The sequence below is a fragment of the Triturus cristatus genome, chromosome 2_1, assembly GCF_964204655.1.
Source record: "Triturus cristatus chromosome 2_1, aTriCri1.1, whole genome shotgun sequence".
Lineage (NCBI taxonomy): Eukaryota > Metazoa > Chordata > Amphibia > Caudata > Salamandridae > Triturus > Triturus cristatus.
The window spans coordinates 225,406,444-225,424,113 of NC_140581.1; positions in this window are offsets into that span (position 1 = coordinate 225,406,444).

The following is a 17,670-nucleotide window of genomic DNA, read 5'->3' on the forward strand; positions in this document are numbered from 1 at the left end:
ATATCAAACAAAACAACATTCACTGGATGATGTCATCAATGATGTCATCAGTGATGTCATCAGTGATATCACTGACCATGTCCTGAAAGATGTAATATGTGACATCATCAGCAGTGCATTGCAGGTGCGCGAGTTATAGTTAGCAGAACTAATTATAACAGAGGAATTTCTATGGTTTTGTACCAGTGAAATGTCCAGCTAACTATAACACCCCTGAAACCTATGGTTTTTTCAGTGAACTTTTAAGGTTTTTTAAATGCTAATTTCTAACTATAACGTGTCTGAAACCTATGGTTTTTTCTGTGAATTTCAAAGGTTTTTTAAATGCTAATTTTTAATTTTAAAAGTAGTTATACTTATGTTTTTTGTACACAATTTGAAGATTTTTTGAAAACTGTTAATTTGTTAATATATTATTTATTAAACAATATTATATACTTTTCTGAAATTTGTTTAAAATTATTTTTACATTTTAATATATTTATATTATTTTCTTTTAAAAAAAAAAGAAATTTTGGAGTCGCGCACCCTAAGCGCACCTAACGCGATGGGTGCGCGTATTACAGCCACCATTTTGGAAAAGTTGTGAAGGATCCGCGTATGCTGTGCGACAGGTGCGTATTTTCCAGTTACGTGATATACGTATAATATTACGTGTTGTGCGCGATAGGTATGCGACTGATGCGCGGCTCCTGCTCCCGCTAATTCGCGACACATGCGCATTACGGTACGCGGCGCTTGCGCGGTGGCGGGCCCCGCGTAACGTCATATGTGGTGCGCATTGCGTGCGCGACTCCCGCGAAATTTTTTATGTTCTAAAATTATATATATTCACTGAAAAAACCATGGGTTTCACACACGTTATAGTTAGGAATTAGCATTTAAAAAACCTTAGAAATTCACTGAAAAAACCATAGGTTTCACACACGTTATAGTTAGGAATTAGCATTTAAAAAACCTTAGAAATTCAGTGAAAAAACCATAGGTTTCACACATGTTATAGTTAGCTGGACATTTTACTCGTAAAAAACCAATGAAATTGCCCCGTTATAGTTAGTTCAGCTAACTATAACTCACGCGCCCGCAATGCACTGCTGATGACGTCACATATTACATCACTCATGACATGGTCAGTGACATCACTCATGACATCACTGATGACATCTCAAATGACATCACTGATGACCTCACTGATGACATCATCCAGTGAATGTGTGTTTTTCTGAAAATTAAATATGTTTTATATATGTATATCTCAAGGTCGATGGAAGAATAAATGGGTATATAAGTGTCTAAATGGATGATTTGTTTTTAAAAAATTGATTGTGTAACTGACTGATTAAGTGTATCTCTCACTTTGTGTATAAGTGGCTGCATGGGTTGGTGAGTAGCTACATGGGTGTCTATATAGGTTAGTAGTTGTTTTTTTGAGTATCAGTCTGAGTGTCTGTATGGTTCGGTGGGGGGTATTACGTAGTGCATAGGTGCATGAATGAGTGACTCACTGTTTGTATGTGTTGAAGATAGCATGTGTGCAGGACTGTATGGGTGGATGAGTGTGTGTATGGGTGTGTTAGTGAGTGAATGACTGTCCCAATAGTGTCTTCAGGAGTAACTACATATGTTTTAAACTAGTATATGTGACTATTGGTGTATATATGTGAGTATATGTGAGAGGGAGAGATTGAAAGAGTTCCTGTATGAATAAGTATGTGTTTCTATAAGTGATTGTTTAAAAGACTAAGTATGTGTAAGTTTCCGTAGAAGTAAGTGTGGTGGTGTGTGTATAACTGTATATGCAGGTGAATGTATGTTTGATTCTTTATTAGCATGAGTGACTATGTGTGTGAGTAACTCTATGGATGAGTGGCATTATGTAACAGGATGTATAGGTGTATGAGTACATATGATGAGTGAGTACATGTATGAGTGACTGTATAGGACTGTTGGTGAATGAGTGGATGTGTATGTGGATCTTAGAATTACTGAAGAGGTTGTTGTAACTGGTATTGGTATGTCCATTGTTTTGAAAATTTTAGTCTCTATTTTTGAATGTGTGTATCAAAGCTTATATTAAGGTGAGAGGAGGTCTGCCACTCTATCACAAGGATGATGTCATCAGTGATGTCATCAGTGATGTCATTTGAGATGTCATCAGTGATGTCATGAGTGATGTCACTGACCATGTCATGAGTGATGTAATATGTGACGTCATCAGCAGTGCATTGCGGGCGCGTGAGTTATAGTTAGCTGAACTAACTATAACGGGGCAATTTCATTGTTTTTTTACGAGTAAAATGTCCAGCTAACTATAACATGTGTGAAACCTATGGTTTTTTCACTGAATTTCTAAGGTTTTTTAAATGCTAATTCCTAACTATAACGTGTGTGAAACCTATGGTTTTTTCAGTGAATTTCTAAGGTTTTTTAAATGCTAATTCCTAACTATAACGTGTGTGAAACCCATGGTTTTTTCAGTGAATTTGCAAGGTTTTTTAAATGCTAATTCCTAACTATAACGTGTGTGTAACCCATGGTTTTTTCAGTGAATTTGCAAGGTTTTTTAAATGCTAATTTTTTTTTTTATTCTTCATTTTTTTCAAACATATTTTTAATTTAATTTTCTTTCATTTTATAAAGACTATGCTTAAATTTTTAAAATCCTTAAATATTTTTTTTTAATATATTTTTTAAAATAAACATGTCAAATTTATTACCAGATTTTTTTTTTTTTTTTTTTTTTTTATAGTACGCGTACCGTAAGCTCACGGTAAGCGTACGGTTTACGCAACGTCCGTAATCTATCTACGCTGCTTGCGTATAGTTACGCACTTTGCGTAGCCGCGCGTACTGCGCGTGGGACGCGTGCGCGCTTACGCCACACGCGCACGTTACGCGGAAGTGCCGGGGAGTGACTGTTATGCGCATGCGCGCAAGCGCGTGTCTTTTTTACGCGCACGCGTACTTTTTGCCGTAAGCGTACCGTAAGCGTACCGTAAGCGTACGGTAGGTCATGTGATCTTGAAACACAACTTTTGATTGGTTGAAACTACTTTCAGTTCTAGAACTCTCCTACACCACACCCATTCCCCTCATTTCTGCTTGTGATCCCTTGGGAGAAGGAGCTGGTTTGTCTTTGGGATACGATGGCAGAACAGCAGAGCTCTTCTGAGAGTGAGGCTAGCACCAGCAGCACTGTCTTGAGGCAGAGATCGAGGAAACAAAAGCCTTCTTATGTTTGGGATTATTTTACTTTTCCAGAAGGCCAGCAAAAGGTGAATGCACCCTTAGTTACTTGCAAGCTGTGTAAGCGTGTACTTTCTAGAGGTAATCCTAACAGGAAGTATTCCTTTGGGAATCACACCATGAAGAGACACCTCCAGGATGTACACAGAAGGACACATGGTCATCTTTTTGGAGGTAACTCTTCAGAAAGACGAGCCAGTACATCCACAGCAGCTCAGCCTGGACCATCATCTGCAGGGCTGACTCCTTCTTCTGCAGGTCAGGTGAGCCCTTCATCTGTGGGGGGAGAATCTCCTTTTGCTGGCCCTCTGGAAATGAACCTTCGATTTCGGAAGGTTGATATTCATTGCACATTTTGTAAAGGTCTAATTTGTCATAGGGAGACCAGTGTTTCCCTAGTGAACAACAAAATAGATCAGCACATTTGTAGCTTTGAATGATTTTCCCATGCTTCCTTTCCTCTGTCCCTGCATGAACACAACGGTTCTTTTAAGAGCCAACCTTATCTTTCATCTTTTTTTTACATATGTTTTTTAAAACCTTTTTTTTTTTTTTTTTACCGTACGCGTACGGTGCGCGTACCTTTTTTTTATTTTTTAAAAAAAACACTAAAAATCAATTATCACATTACAAGGTCCTTGAGAGACTACAATTATTATTATTGACTTACCATACTCACTCAAAAAAATATTTATTCATTTGTTTTTTTAAAAAATAGTTTTAAAAATGGTTGTAGTTTTCGAAAATTTTCTATATCGATCTGAAAAAAAAGAAAAAAGTATTAATATTTTTTTAACAATTTATAATACAGTATACATATTTACATTTTTTTCAAAAAAATATTTTTGCCTTATTTTTGCTGTTTTCAGAATATATTGCATTTCACTATAAATTGTGAAAGCAATTGCATTCATCATTTTACAGCGGGCAAAAAAAAATAACAATCTCAAAGATTGTATTAAAAAAGCCCAGAATCTCTTCTCACTTAAACTTATCATTACAGAAATGCATATTATTCTAAAAAAATATCATCTAAAAACAATACTTATTTCTTTAAAATACCGTCTGATATGTTTGTTTCAGAAGTATAATCACAATATTATATCTCAAATAACTCCAAAATACATCTGATTTCATTTCCTTTAGGCCAAATAGTATTTTTTTTTTTTTTTTGGAATAAATTTCCAAGGGAAATCCATTAAAATTCTAAAGTTTAATCTGTCCAGATCTCACCGATTCTCTGTAACATTTTGGTTCACGAAAATTTTTTGAATAATTTATTTAGTCCACAATAGAATTGCTTACTTTTCCACATGGCCAAATAGTAATTTTTTAAATCATTTTTGAAAAAATTTCCAATGGCAGTCCAATAGCATTCCAAAATTTAAAATGTGCAGAAGTTACCGATTATCTATAAATTATTGGTTTTTCAAAATTGCATTAAAAATTAAAAAAGTCCACATTACAATTGGTTATCTTTCCTTTAGGCCAAATGATAATTTTAAAAATATTTTTTCTACAAAATTGCAATGGTAATCCAGTAAAATGGTAAAATTATTTTGTCCAGATCTTGCCAAGTCTCTCTAAAATTTAGGTTTCAGGAAGATTAGATAGGAATTTGCTAAATCAAAAGGCAAACGTTGTTTGAAAATCAATTGGGAATCATTACACAGTGTCCAGCCTTTTTCACATTTTAGATAAACTGTGTAATGTCCAGAAGTAACAGTAGGTCCATCATGGAAAATTATTGCAACAGTTACAAAAGTTTTTCCTGAAATTGATAATTGCTGTCCTGTAAACTTCTTTATTAAAGTATCCAATTTTGAACCATCAGCTCTACATCGTTGCATCATTAAAATTACATACTGTCCGTATTCCCTTAAAATTAATGTTGAAAACATGTCAGAATTACACTCACCACATTTCATGCTATGATTAGCATCTTTAACTAATTTTGCAAAAGTGACTGTTTTACTCTCTGGCAATGTCAAATAAATAAACCTTTCATTATCAACAATAGAGCCACATATATTATAACAATTATCACAACTATGTTCCCATTTATAAGAGAGACCAAAAAAAATGTCAATGGGAACTCCTTCTTCTTCCACTACCTGAAGAAAATACATCAAAAATTCGTGTGCATCTTGCTGTTCATTTTGAGAAAACTGTGTTCGTCCTGAACATACATCTAAAAGTTTTCTAATATCAGTAGCACTTTCTATTTGAGTTTTATCTTTACTCAGCTTTTGAAAAAGGAGACTCAGCTCTGAACAGAATCTTTTTCCCTGATTTACTATTATCTGCTCTTGCAAACTTTCCAGATAAAATGCAACATTCAGCACTACATTAGCGTAGCAGTTGACACCAGAGCTATTTTCAAAATGACATCCTACAACCTGTTCTTCATTGTCCTTTTTCTTTTTGCTTGCAATTACATCACTCCTCTTTTTTTTCCTCTTCTCTATATCTTCATTACAGATATTCTCATTTCTCCTTTTACGAGAAACTACACGTTTCTCCAACACAGGATACTGACCTAAATGAGGAGCATAGCTTCTTCTTAATCTATTATACTCCTTTACACAGTTTGTATCAGCACTAACTTTTGAGTCATCAAAGTCTATCATGAATAAACCTGATAATGTTTTGACTCGTGACAAAGCTACATATGCCATACCTTCTTTGAACACAGTTGAACCAATGTTCACAAATGCACAATCTACAGTCAATCCTTGAGACTTGTGGATAGTTACAGCATATGCTAGAGAAAACGGAAACTGCTTCCTACGTACATATAAGTCTTTCACAAGCATAAAACGAACTGTACAACGACAAATATCTTTAACTTCATCTATCTGATCAAATTTTATCTGTAAACATTCAATTCCTTCTTTTTTCTGATAATTAATAAAACCCACAACTCTTCCCATCGCTCCATTCACTAAGCCTTTCTCAACATCCAAATTTCTCCTTAAAAATACTCTACAGTTCATGCAAACATATAGATTTTTTTCTAATCCTGCTGTTTTGGAGATGTTCTTCTCTAGTGAGTCCAATTTATTTTTCAGTTTGCCTGTTACTGTGACAGTAATTCTTCCATCCTCAATTTTGTCCACTGCTTCCAATTTCCTGATCTCTTCCTTTTCCAATTTCAAAAGCTCCTCATTAAATATTGAGCATTCACGTAGAGTTGGCATTAAGCAGATGACACTTTTGTTTTCTGCAATATTCTTGTATATTTTCTCTGCAACTATTTCTTCCTTTGGAAATAAATTATGTAGCAGCCGACTCTGTAATGCTTTTTTCCCAACTTCTGTGAGTAGTCCAATTCTGATATCTTTCAGAATACTTCCATATTCTTCATCGTTTGCTTGCCTCATATTAGTTGTAAGTTCCTTGTACTCAAAGAAGGACCAAATATTTGTATTTCCAATGCTTCCCAATGACTTCTTCGTGTCTTCATGTGTCACAGTATTAAACACTGGTTGTCCTTTAACTGGAGTAAGTTGCAAAAGATCCCCAAAAACTATGACGTGTTTTCCACCAAATAACACGTCATAGTCTGTCTTCAAAATTTGCTGCATTCTTAAATGCACAAAGGCAAGCATTAAGTTTGATACCATGCTCACCTCATCAATAATGAGAACTTGCATCTTCTTCAATACTCTTGAAACTTCCAAGGATGCTTCTCCAGTTAGCTTGTTGAATTGTATTTTGTTCTCATGCTCCACTGGTAACATTAGCAAACGATGTAAGGTGATTCCTTTTATGTTATATGCTGCTAACCCAGTTGGAGCAGTAACCACACAAGACAAAGTAGAATCCGTTTTTTGCTTTAGGTAGCTTCTGATGACTTTAATTAGGAAACTTTTTCCAGTGCCAGCTTGTCCGCTTACATACATCCTGATTGGATGAAATGATGTGCATGAGCACTCTTTTTTTATATGTAGAAATCCGTGATCAATTTTGTTTTTGATCTCTTCATAAATGTGTTGCTGCTCTTGATTCAGTTGTCTTTCCAAATTTTGTAAGTCTATAAATTCTTCTTGAGCTTGATTCATAGCCGTTTCCACTTCATTCATGGCCATTGATGCTTCATTTTCAACGATTGGTTGTCCTAGGGGATCTTGACTGTATGTTCCTGAACTTTGGCTGTCCTGAGAACTGTCTCTAGCTATTTCTGCTGCAATTGTAGTTTCCTGTTTCTTCATTTAACATTTGCAGATAAGTTGAGAATGTACTGCATTGTATGCTGTCTTTGCAAGCATTAAAAGAATCTTCATAGCTCTGGAATTCTCCCAGTAGTTCATCCTCTGTACGCCATGGTTTAAACAACTGTAAAAGAGCCAAGTAGTAAAATTCTTTCTTGTCGGTTGTGTCGCAACTCAGCTTCCGGTGATTTATCAAACTTCCTTTGGTTTGCTTCACCAAACATCCTTCTTCACCAACAACTTTATATTTTCCACTGTTGATGTCTTCTGCAGCTTTCCGTGAATAAATGTAGTTCTGCAGCACTTCATAGAGACACATGTTCTCCAGATGATGACTTCTCTTGGGATAATATGTGTCCAACATGTTTGTTTTCAATATATCTGTACTTTCTGGGTCATTCTCGGCCAAATATTCAATTTCTCCAACAGATTTCAGTACCCGATTTCTCATTGCTGCAAGGCCTAAACTTGCCCAAATTATTCTTCTTGACTTCGAGTAGAGACTTGCAGAAGATAACCTATCTGAACATTCGTAGGATCCAATTTCTCGATGCGATAACATCTTCAAACTGAAACTGTACAGCTTCTTACTGACAGTCTTCTCGTGAGAAATCTCTTCCCACATTTCCTTCAATTCTGTTTTTTCTGATTTCGTAATGTAAGACGTTACATATCGTGCAACAGCAATGGAATTGTCAGCTACATACTGTATATCCATGTTAGCGTTCCACATGGATAAAATGACTGGGTTGTAGTCATTTATATTTTTTGATTCTTCTTTTCTTTTAAGGTTGTAGGTATTCTTAGGTGATTTTCTTGTGATAGTATGTCTCACAGCTGACATAAAACTGTTGACTCTTCCATTTGAAAGAACAGGTCTAGGAAATCCAAATCGACATTTAGTGTAGTATTTTTCTTTGCTCTTGTATTTCCGTCGACAGTATTTTCCACACCGATGACTTTGGAAACGTAGAACTTGCTCCTTTAACTTGTTCTCTTCTTTGCTTTTTGGTATACCACATGTTGCATATTCTTCAATGTAAGATAACACTGCTTCATCAGTATCTGTTCCAAACTTTGGGGCATCCTTGATCCACAGCAGCATATGAATATGAGGAGCACCTCTTGCCTGGTACTCTTTTCTCCAAAAGAAATCCACTACTTCTCCAAGGGGTGGATTTTTTTTATTGCAGATGAAGGACATCATAGCCTCAAATCTATGATTGAAATATCTGCAAACATTAACCGGATCCAATGAGCACAGTTCTCCTGCTGTCTTGTATTCGATGTTTTTAATGTTTGAATTGGCCTCTCGTAGAAAATCCAGTAAATCATCCCAAGCGTACTCGGCACAGCTTAGGGTAAGGAACCATGTTGGTGTTCCTAAATTGCGTAACATGCATTTTAGTTCACCATGGCGTCGGTACCAATATTCATTTGTCCCACGCTGACAAGCCATCAGATTGATCAGTTGTGTTTCCAAATGATCATCTCGGTGCTGCACTTTCTCCATAAAATCCTTAGCAGACACATTTTGTAAATGTACTCCACTTTTTAAAATGTGATTTACTGCATAAGACAGTGCAGACAAGTCGCTTTCAAATAAAAGATGGAACAAATAAGGAATACTTTGTCAAAATCTGGGATCTTCAGCATATAGTCTTGTAGTCCGATACTCTGAAGCTGGAATCTGTTCTGGACGTTCATCGTATCGTCCTCCTTTTCCTTTAGGAAACAGCTGGGGAAAACATCGAGCTTCCAAGCTCTCCTCCCATACACTCACGGGATTTCCTTTTGCTTTCTTCATCTGAAAGAGATCAATATTGTCTCCCATAACTTCTTTCGAATGGAGAGGATGTATGCTAAAATGTTCATAAATTTCTTCTTCCTTTGACTTGTCCACTTTTTCAATTTGTCCAGTTGGTGTTTCTGTGTGTTCTTGAAAATCTTCTTCTTCTTCTTCTATATAAATTGATTCATACCATTTGTTATTTTTTTTCAAATACAAATTTGCTCTTTGTACTTTCCGCACATCTACCAGCTCCTGCCAAATCTTCTTATTCTTTGTAGGTACACCATTAACCAGAATAATTAATGGTTCAGTTTCCAAAGTATCCGCATCAATAGTTTCCATATTTTTTTTCAAATCCAAGGGCAAATACACCACTCTACCTTTTAAACCTCTCAGTAAATCTGAAGGAGGTAATTTACCAGTTTTGGGCTCCATACGTACTATGGTCTGGAACGGATGAACACATTGAATGAGTATAGACTCATATGTATTTAATTCAGAAAGTTCAGCAGGAATAGCATCCAATTCTAAATTATTATGTACAGCTCTGGTCGGCATTCTATTTTCCTCTAACTTGTTGTAACAGTATTTACAAATACGCTGATCTTCACCCAATTCAAAACAATTTTCAAGAAATATATATGTGGCAAAATCCATCCACTTATAATTATCTTCATTTTCACTCTTTCTGTAGAGATCAACATTCCTAGTTTGTTTTCTATAATGAGTTCTGCGGCAACAAATACAAGTAACATTTGGTCTTTCATTAGAGACTATTGCAAATTTTGTTATGTGATCATTAAATGTGTTACTTACAGAGGGTTCTACATTCTCTTCCACTTCTGCCTCATTTACTGTGTCCTTCTCTGCACTGTTTTGTTCAGGACCAAAGTAACAAAACTGAATTTCATCAACAACCTTCTCTACATCTGATACCGTTCCTCGGAACAGAGCCCTATTCAATTCATTTAACTTTATTGCTGGACTTTTGGCAAAATACAACCGTCTCACAAACTTTCTCATTTCAGTATGATGAACAGCCAGCATCCTAAAATGATGGAAAACACTATTGCACACTTTTCTAGATAGACAAGCAAGAGAATGACCCTGCAAACCAGTATTCTCTCTCACTCTGCATGGATCCAGACTTTGAAGCACCTTAATCTTTTGTTTTACACTTTTTTTACTATATTCTCTTAGAAACTCTCGAAATCTGTCAATAGATTCCTGACGCACAGTGCAAATACTACTACAATTCCAAGTGTACACTGGGGCTTTAGGACGTCTCCCCATTGCCTCATCTGCCATCACTTGTACCTCATCTCTTGGAACCATTATCTCCTTCTCCATTATGCAACCATTTTTTACTTCGTATGAACGACCTCTGGTGTCAACTGCATGCAGCAAACTATTACTTTGAAAATAGCTCTCTTCATTAAAAAAAGGTTCACTACTTGAACTATGCATCCACTTTCCTAAAAACACTTTACAAAAGTTTGTTCTGTTCACTACTCTTTTGCTTTTGCTTTGTGATTTCAGTACATTAACCATTTTATCTAATGTACGCATCCTATTCAAAATTAATATGAATAGTTTCCTTTTTAATTCTAATGCTTTTGCTGCAATGGCTTCAATTTCTTTTTTTCTCTTGTAATATTTTGCCTTTTGCTTATATTTCTTTACATCCTTTATCAAATTGGACATAACTCTTCTCTGAAACATTTTTCTACGTATCTCTTTAAACGCTGTTTTTCTGTTTATGTTAAACTTTTCAATTGCAGAAGGTATATTTGCATTAACTAAATTCTCAATTTTTTGCTGTTCTCTATGTTTTGTTACATTTTTCCGAGGACAGACATTTTGTACATTTTTCTTTGTTTTGAATATTTTGTTAAGAAATTGTTTTTTCTGCTTACCAGAAGATTTTTTCTTTTTCCCAACATGAGCATCTTCTACTAACTTTGGTCCTCCAGTTGTCTTCAAATATAGTTTTTTTTTTAGCGTTTTTTGAGCTCGAGATTTTGTAGGCATCTTAAATTTTGTTCACTGTTCTTCAGCAATACCTGAAAAAAACTAAAAAAAAAATCCTTTATTGTATTTAAATATATTACTACATTTGTTTTCACAATAGTCATAAAACAAAATTTCTTTGCCAATTTGAATGCACACAAACTGCTCTTTTTTTTGGGCAAGTGAAAATCTCTTTTACAAACTGTCACATTATGAAACCACTTTTCAGATTTTTTAAAAAGCCCATGTCCACAGTGCTACACTCCAGCAAGGGCAACCAGCCTTAGTGAAGCTCAATGTATTTGCATTACAGACTGAAACCTGAAAACCCCACTCGCTTGTAAATACTTTGCATGACTATACACGGCAAGCACATGGGTGTGTGCTAAGACTCTGCTTCTTCCCCCAAAAATTCGCTCCCCCTTTCCATCTAATGCAACTGTGAAATCACCAGAGCAAGACGCAATAAATCTCTGCCTATAATTCCTCTATGCACACAGAGTCATGTTTTCACATTAGTCCCAAAACGAAATTTCTTTGCCATTTTGAAAGCACACTTACTGCTCTTTTTTTTTCGGGCCGAGTGAAAATCACTTTTACAGACTGACACATTATGAAACCACTATTTTTGATTTATTTAATTGCACGTGTACAAACTGTTTTTTTTTCAGACCACCACCATGTGCATTCTCTGTGACTGCCTACACTCCACCAAGGGCAACCAGCCTTAGTGATGCTGAATGTATTTGCATTACAGACTTAAACCTGAAAACCCCACTGGCTTCTAAATACTGTGCATGACTATACATGGCAAGCACATGGGTGTGTGCTAAGCCTCTGCTTCTTCCCCAAAAAATTCGCTCCCCCTTTCCATCTAATGCAACTGTGAAATCACCAGAGCAAGACGCAATAAATCTCTGCCTATAATTCCTCTATGCACACAGAGTCATGTTTTCACATTAGTCCTAAAACGAAATTTCTTTGCCAATTTGAAAGCACACTTACTGCTCTTTTTTTTTAGGGCCAAGTGAAAATCTCTTTTTACAATTTGAAATCACTTTTACAGACTGACACATTATGAAACCACTATTTTTGATTTATTTAATTGCACGTGTCCAAGCTGTTTTTTTTTCAGACCAACACCATGTGTATTCTCTGTGTCTGCCTACACTCCAGCAAGGGCAACCAGTCTTAGTGATGCTGAATGTATTTGCATTACAGACTTAAACCTGAAAACCCCACTGGCTTCTAAATACTGTGCATGACTATACATGGCAAGCACATGGGTGTGTGCCAAGCCTCTGCTTCTTCCCCCAAAAATTCGCTCCCCCTTTCCATCTAATGCAACTGTGAAATCACCAGAGCAAGACGCAATAAATCTCTGCCTATAATTCCTCTATGCACACAGAGTCATGTTTTCACATTAGTCCCAAAACGAAATTTCTTTGCCATTTTGAAAGCACACTTACTGCTCTGTTTTTTTTCGGGCCGAGTGAAAATCACTTTTACAGACTGACACATTATGAAACCTTTTTTAAAAATTTATTTAATTGCACATGTCCAAGCTGTTTTTTTTTCAGACCACCACCATGTGTATTCTCTGTGTCTGCCTACACTCCAGCAAGGGCAACCAGCCTTAGTGATGCTGAATGTATTTGCATTACAGACTTAAACCTGAAAACCCCACTGGCTTCTAAATACTGTGCATGACTATACACGGCAAGCACATGGGTGTGTGCTAAGCCTCTGCTTCTTCCCCCAAAAATTCGCTCCCCCTTTCCATCTAATGCAACTGTGAAATCACCAGAGCAAGACGCAATAAATCTCTGCCTATAATTCCTCTATGCACACAGAGTCATGTTTTCACATTAGTCCTAAAACGAAATTTCTTTGCCAATTTGAAAGCACACTTACTGCTCTTTTTTTTTCGGGCCAAGTGAAAATCTCTTTTTACAATTTGAAATCACTTTTACAGACTGACACATTATGAAACCACTTTTTTTTCTTTTATGTAAATGCACATGTCCAAGCTGTTTTTTCAGACCACCACCATGTGCATTCTCTGTGACTGCCTACACTCCACCAAGGGCAACCAGCCTTAGTGATGCTGAATGTATTTGCATTACAGACTTAAACCTGAAAACCCCACTGGCTTCTAAATACTGTGCATGACTATACACGGCAAGCACATGGGTGTGTGCTAAGCCTCTGCTTCTTCCCCCAAAAATTCGCTCCCCCTTTCCATCTAATGCAACTGTGAAATCACCAGAGCAAGACGCAATAAATCTCTGCCTATAATTCCTCTATGCACACAGAGTCATGTTTTCACATTAGTCCTAAAACGAAATTTCTTTGCCAATTTGAAAGCACACTTACTGCTCTTTTTTTTTAGGGCCAAGTGAAAATCTCTTTTTACAATTTGAAATCACTTTTACAGACTGACACATTATGAAACCACTATTTTTGATTTATTTAATTGCACGTGTACAAACTGTTTTTTTTTCAGACCACCACCATGTGCATTCTCTGTGACTGCCTACACTCCACCAAGGGCAACCAGCCTTAGTGATGCTGAATGTATTTGCATTACAGACTTAAACCTGAAAACCCCACTGGCTTCTAAATACTGTGCATGACTATACATGGCAAGCACATGGGTATGTGCTAAGCCTCTGCTTCTTCCCCCAAAAATTCGCTCCCCCTTTCCATCTAATGCAACTGTGAAATCACCAGAGCAAGACGCAATAAATCTCTGCCTATAATTCCTCTATGCACACAGAGTCATGTTTTCACATTAGTCCTAAAACGAAATTTCTTTGCCAATTTGAAAGCACACTTACTGCTCTTTTTTTTTAGGGCCAAGTGAAAATCTCTTTTTACAATTTGAAATCACTTTTACAGACTGACACATTATGAAACCACTATTTTTGATTTATTTAATTGCACGTGTACAAACTGTTTTTTTTTCAGACCACCACCATGTGCATTCTCTGTGACTGCCTACACTCCACCAAGGGCAACCAGCCTTAGTGATGCTGAATGTATTTGCATTACAGACTTAAACCTGAAAACCCCAGTGGCTTCTAAATACTGTGCATGACTATACATGGCAAGCACATGGGTGTGTGCTAAGCCTCTGCTTCTTCCCCAAAAAATTCGCTCCCCCTTTCCATCTAATGCAACTGTGAAATCACCAGAGCAAGACGCAATAAATCTCTGCCTATAATTCCTCTATGCACACAGAGTCATGTTTTCACATTAGTCCCAAAACGAAATTTCTTTGCCAATTTGAAAGCACACTTACTGCTCTTTTTTTTTAGGGCCAAGTGAAAATCTCTTTTTACAATTTGAAATCACTTTTACAGACTGACACATTATGAAACCACTATTTTTGATTTATTTAATTGCACGTGTCCAAGCTGTTTTTTTTTCAGACCAACACCATGTGTATTCTCTGTGTCTGCCTACACTCCAGCAAGGGCAACCAGCCTTAGTGATGCTGAATGTATTTGCATTACAGACTTAAACCTGAAAACCCCAGTGGCTTCTAAATACTGTGCATGACTATACATGGCAAGCACATGGGTGTGTGCTAAGCCTCTGCTTCTTCCCCAAAAAATTTGCTCCCCCTTTCCATCTAATGCAACTGTGAAATCACCAGAGCAAGACGCAATAAATCTCTGCCTATAATTCTTCTATGCACACAGAGTCATGTTTTCACATTAGTCCCAAAACGAAATTTCTTTGCCAATTTGAAAGCACACTTACTGCTCTTTTTTTTTCGGGCCAAGTGAAAATCTCTTTTTACAATTTGAAATCACTTTTACAGACTGACACATTATGAAACCACTATTTTTGATTTATTTAATTGCACGTGTCCAAGCTGTTTTTTTTTCAGACCACCACCATGTGCATTCTCTGTGACTGCCTACACTCCACCAAGGGCAACCAGCCTTAGTGATGCTGAATGTATTTGCATTACAGACTTAAACCTGAAAACCCCACTGGCTTCTAAATACTGTGCATGACTATACATGGCAAGCACATGGGTGTGTGCTAAGCCTCTGCTTCTTCCCCAAAAAATTCGCTCCCCCTTTCCATCTAATGCAACTGTGAAATCACCAGAGCAAGACGCAATAAATCTCTGCCTATAATTCTTCTATGCACACAGAGTCATGTTTTCACATTAGTCCCAAAACGAAATTTCTTTGCCAATTTGAAAGCACACTTACTGCTCTTTTTTTTTTCGGGGCAAGTGTAAATCACTTTTACACACTGTCACATTATGAAACCACCATGTGTAACTACAACAAAAACAATTCCCATTTCTATTATTCATTTCTTAAGTTACCACATACATCCCCTCTCAAACTCTAAACTCACCTTTAAAATTAGTTAGTTGTGAAAGAAATGTGACACTCAAACAGCAGATTATCAGAGCCAGGATCTCTGTTGTGTTCACCTCTCTCCTCTCAGCAGAACCAGATAATGGCAAACTTTCCCTCTATTTTTCCACACATATACATGTAAGTTTCAAATCTCAGTGCTTCCCCCTTTTTTTCAAATGTAATCACACATTTCTATTGGTTGAAAACCAACCCTTTTCCAAAAGTACCCTGCCCCCAACTTGACTTCTGCCTAGTACCCTTCCCCCAACTTGACTTCTGCCTGCTACCATAGCAACAGCTCATGGAACACTGCTGTGTGCAGTTAGGTCAGAAGTTCGACACACAATGTTTCAATTCCACAGAGCAAGAGTGCTTGACTTTTCAAACCTTACAGCAAATCCATAGTACTGTTCTTTGGTTACACATTTTTTTGTACCAATACAAAACATGCTTCTATTAATTTTCACATACAGCCTAGTTTTTATTCTAGAATGGTATGAAACAGCCAATCAGTTCTTTTTGTTTTAAAAAAATATGTATGCCTCCATTTCCAAACTGTCTTTCTTTTCATATTGCCATTCTACTGAAAGACACCTCCTGAGTGCATCCAGTTCTCCTTTGAAGATGTTCACAGTGTGGATTGTAGGGCACAGCTATGTCTTCTGGAGTGAAAAGTTTGCAGAGAAAACAGATATGGTGAGAGACCTTGCTTTGCCAAATGTAGACATTAAATGGATTGGTCAGAGAGGGTTAAAGTGGCACCAATTGATGCCATTGGTGAAATCCTTCATTCAAATCCAACACCCTGACCTCATAATAGTGCACTGTGGTGGCAATGACCTAGGCACTTTGACTGGGGTAGGTCTGGAAATGCTTATGAAGGACACCTTTGCACAACTGTTTACACTTTTCCCTAAAACTGCCTTTGTGTTTTCCAACATATGCCAAAGGCAAAAATGGAACTGGTCCAATCATTTCTGTCCACAGATTGACAAAGCAAGAAAGCACGTCAACAAATCTGTTTCTGCTTTCCTCCGTGACTATGGTATGGGTGCCATTTACCACAACAACTTGCGTTATGACATGCAAGACATTTATAGAGGAGATGGTGTGCACTTCAATGATGAAGGGAACAGAGTCTTCCTCTTGAACCTTAGACTCTGCATCGGTACTTACTTGTAGGTACCACTAAAAAAATGACTTCATAAACACAACAGCTCTTTTTAGAGCTCCCTAATTTCTAAACTCTTAAATCTGCTTTTCATTTATCTATTTTTATTTTTCTACCGTACGCTTACCGTAAGCTTACCGTACGCGTACCCCGTGATTTTTTTTAAAATCAATAAATGTTTTTTTTGTACTTTTCTGTCCTTCTTTGACCCCCTTACAAATGTTAGGGGGTCTGTAACTCTCCTCATTGCCCCCTTTCCTTGTTTTCACTCTTTTTTTTCAGAGTGAAATACACAAAATGGCGGCCGCCGCTTCCTGGTTTCGGCCGATTCGAATGTTTACTAAGATCTAACAGCCAATCAGAATCGCGCTCGCGCACGCCGCCGTACGCTTACCGTAAGCGTACGGTAAGCGTACCGTAAGCGGGCTCAGATATATATATTGATTTAAAGGCTATTTTCTCAGAATCTACTGAACAGATTCACACCAAACCTACAAAAGGCACTTCCTTGACCTAGGGACTACCTCTCTGCCAAATTTTGAGTAATTCTGTTCAGCCGTTCGGGCTGTAGCTCGTTCTAAAGGTCCTATGGAAAAATGCATGGGAAAAACGCGTTTTGGGACCCCCCTTTTATCTCAGCCCCCGCTTGACGGATCCCCCCGAGACTTTCAGGGTAGGAGCGGAGCGTAGCGCCCCACCTATTTTGAGAAATTCGCGAGGATTCGTCGACCGGCGCCAAAGTTATTCAAAATAGAATGTTGAGGTTTTCCTATGGAAACGTGGTCCTAACTGTAACTACCTACTGGCGACCGCCAGTAGGTAATGTGTCTGTAATATACATATTAGGGC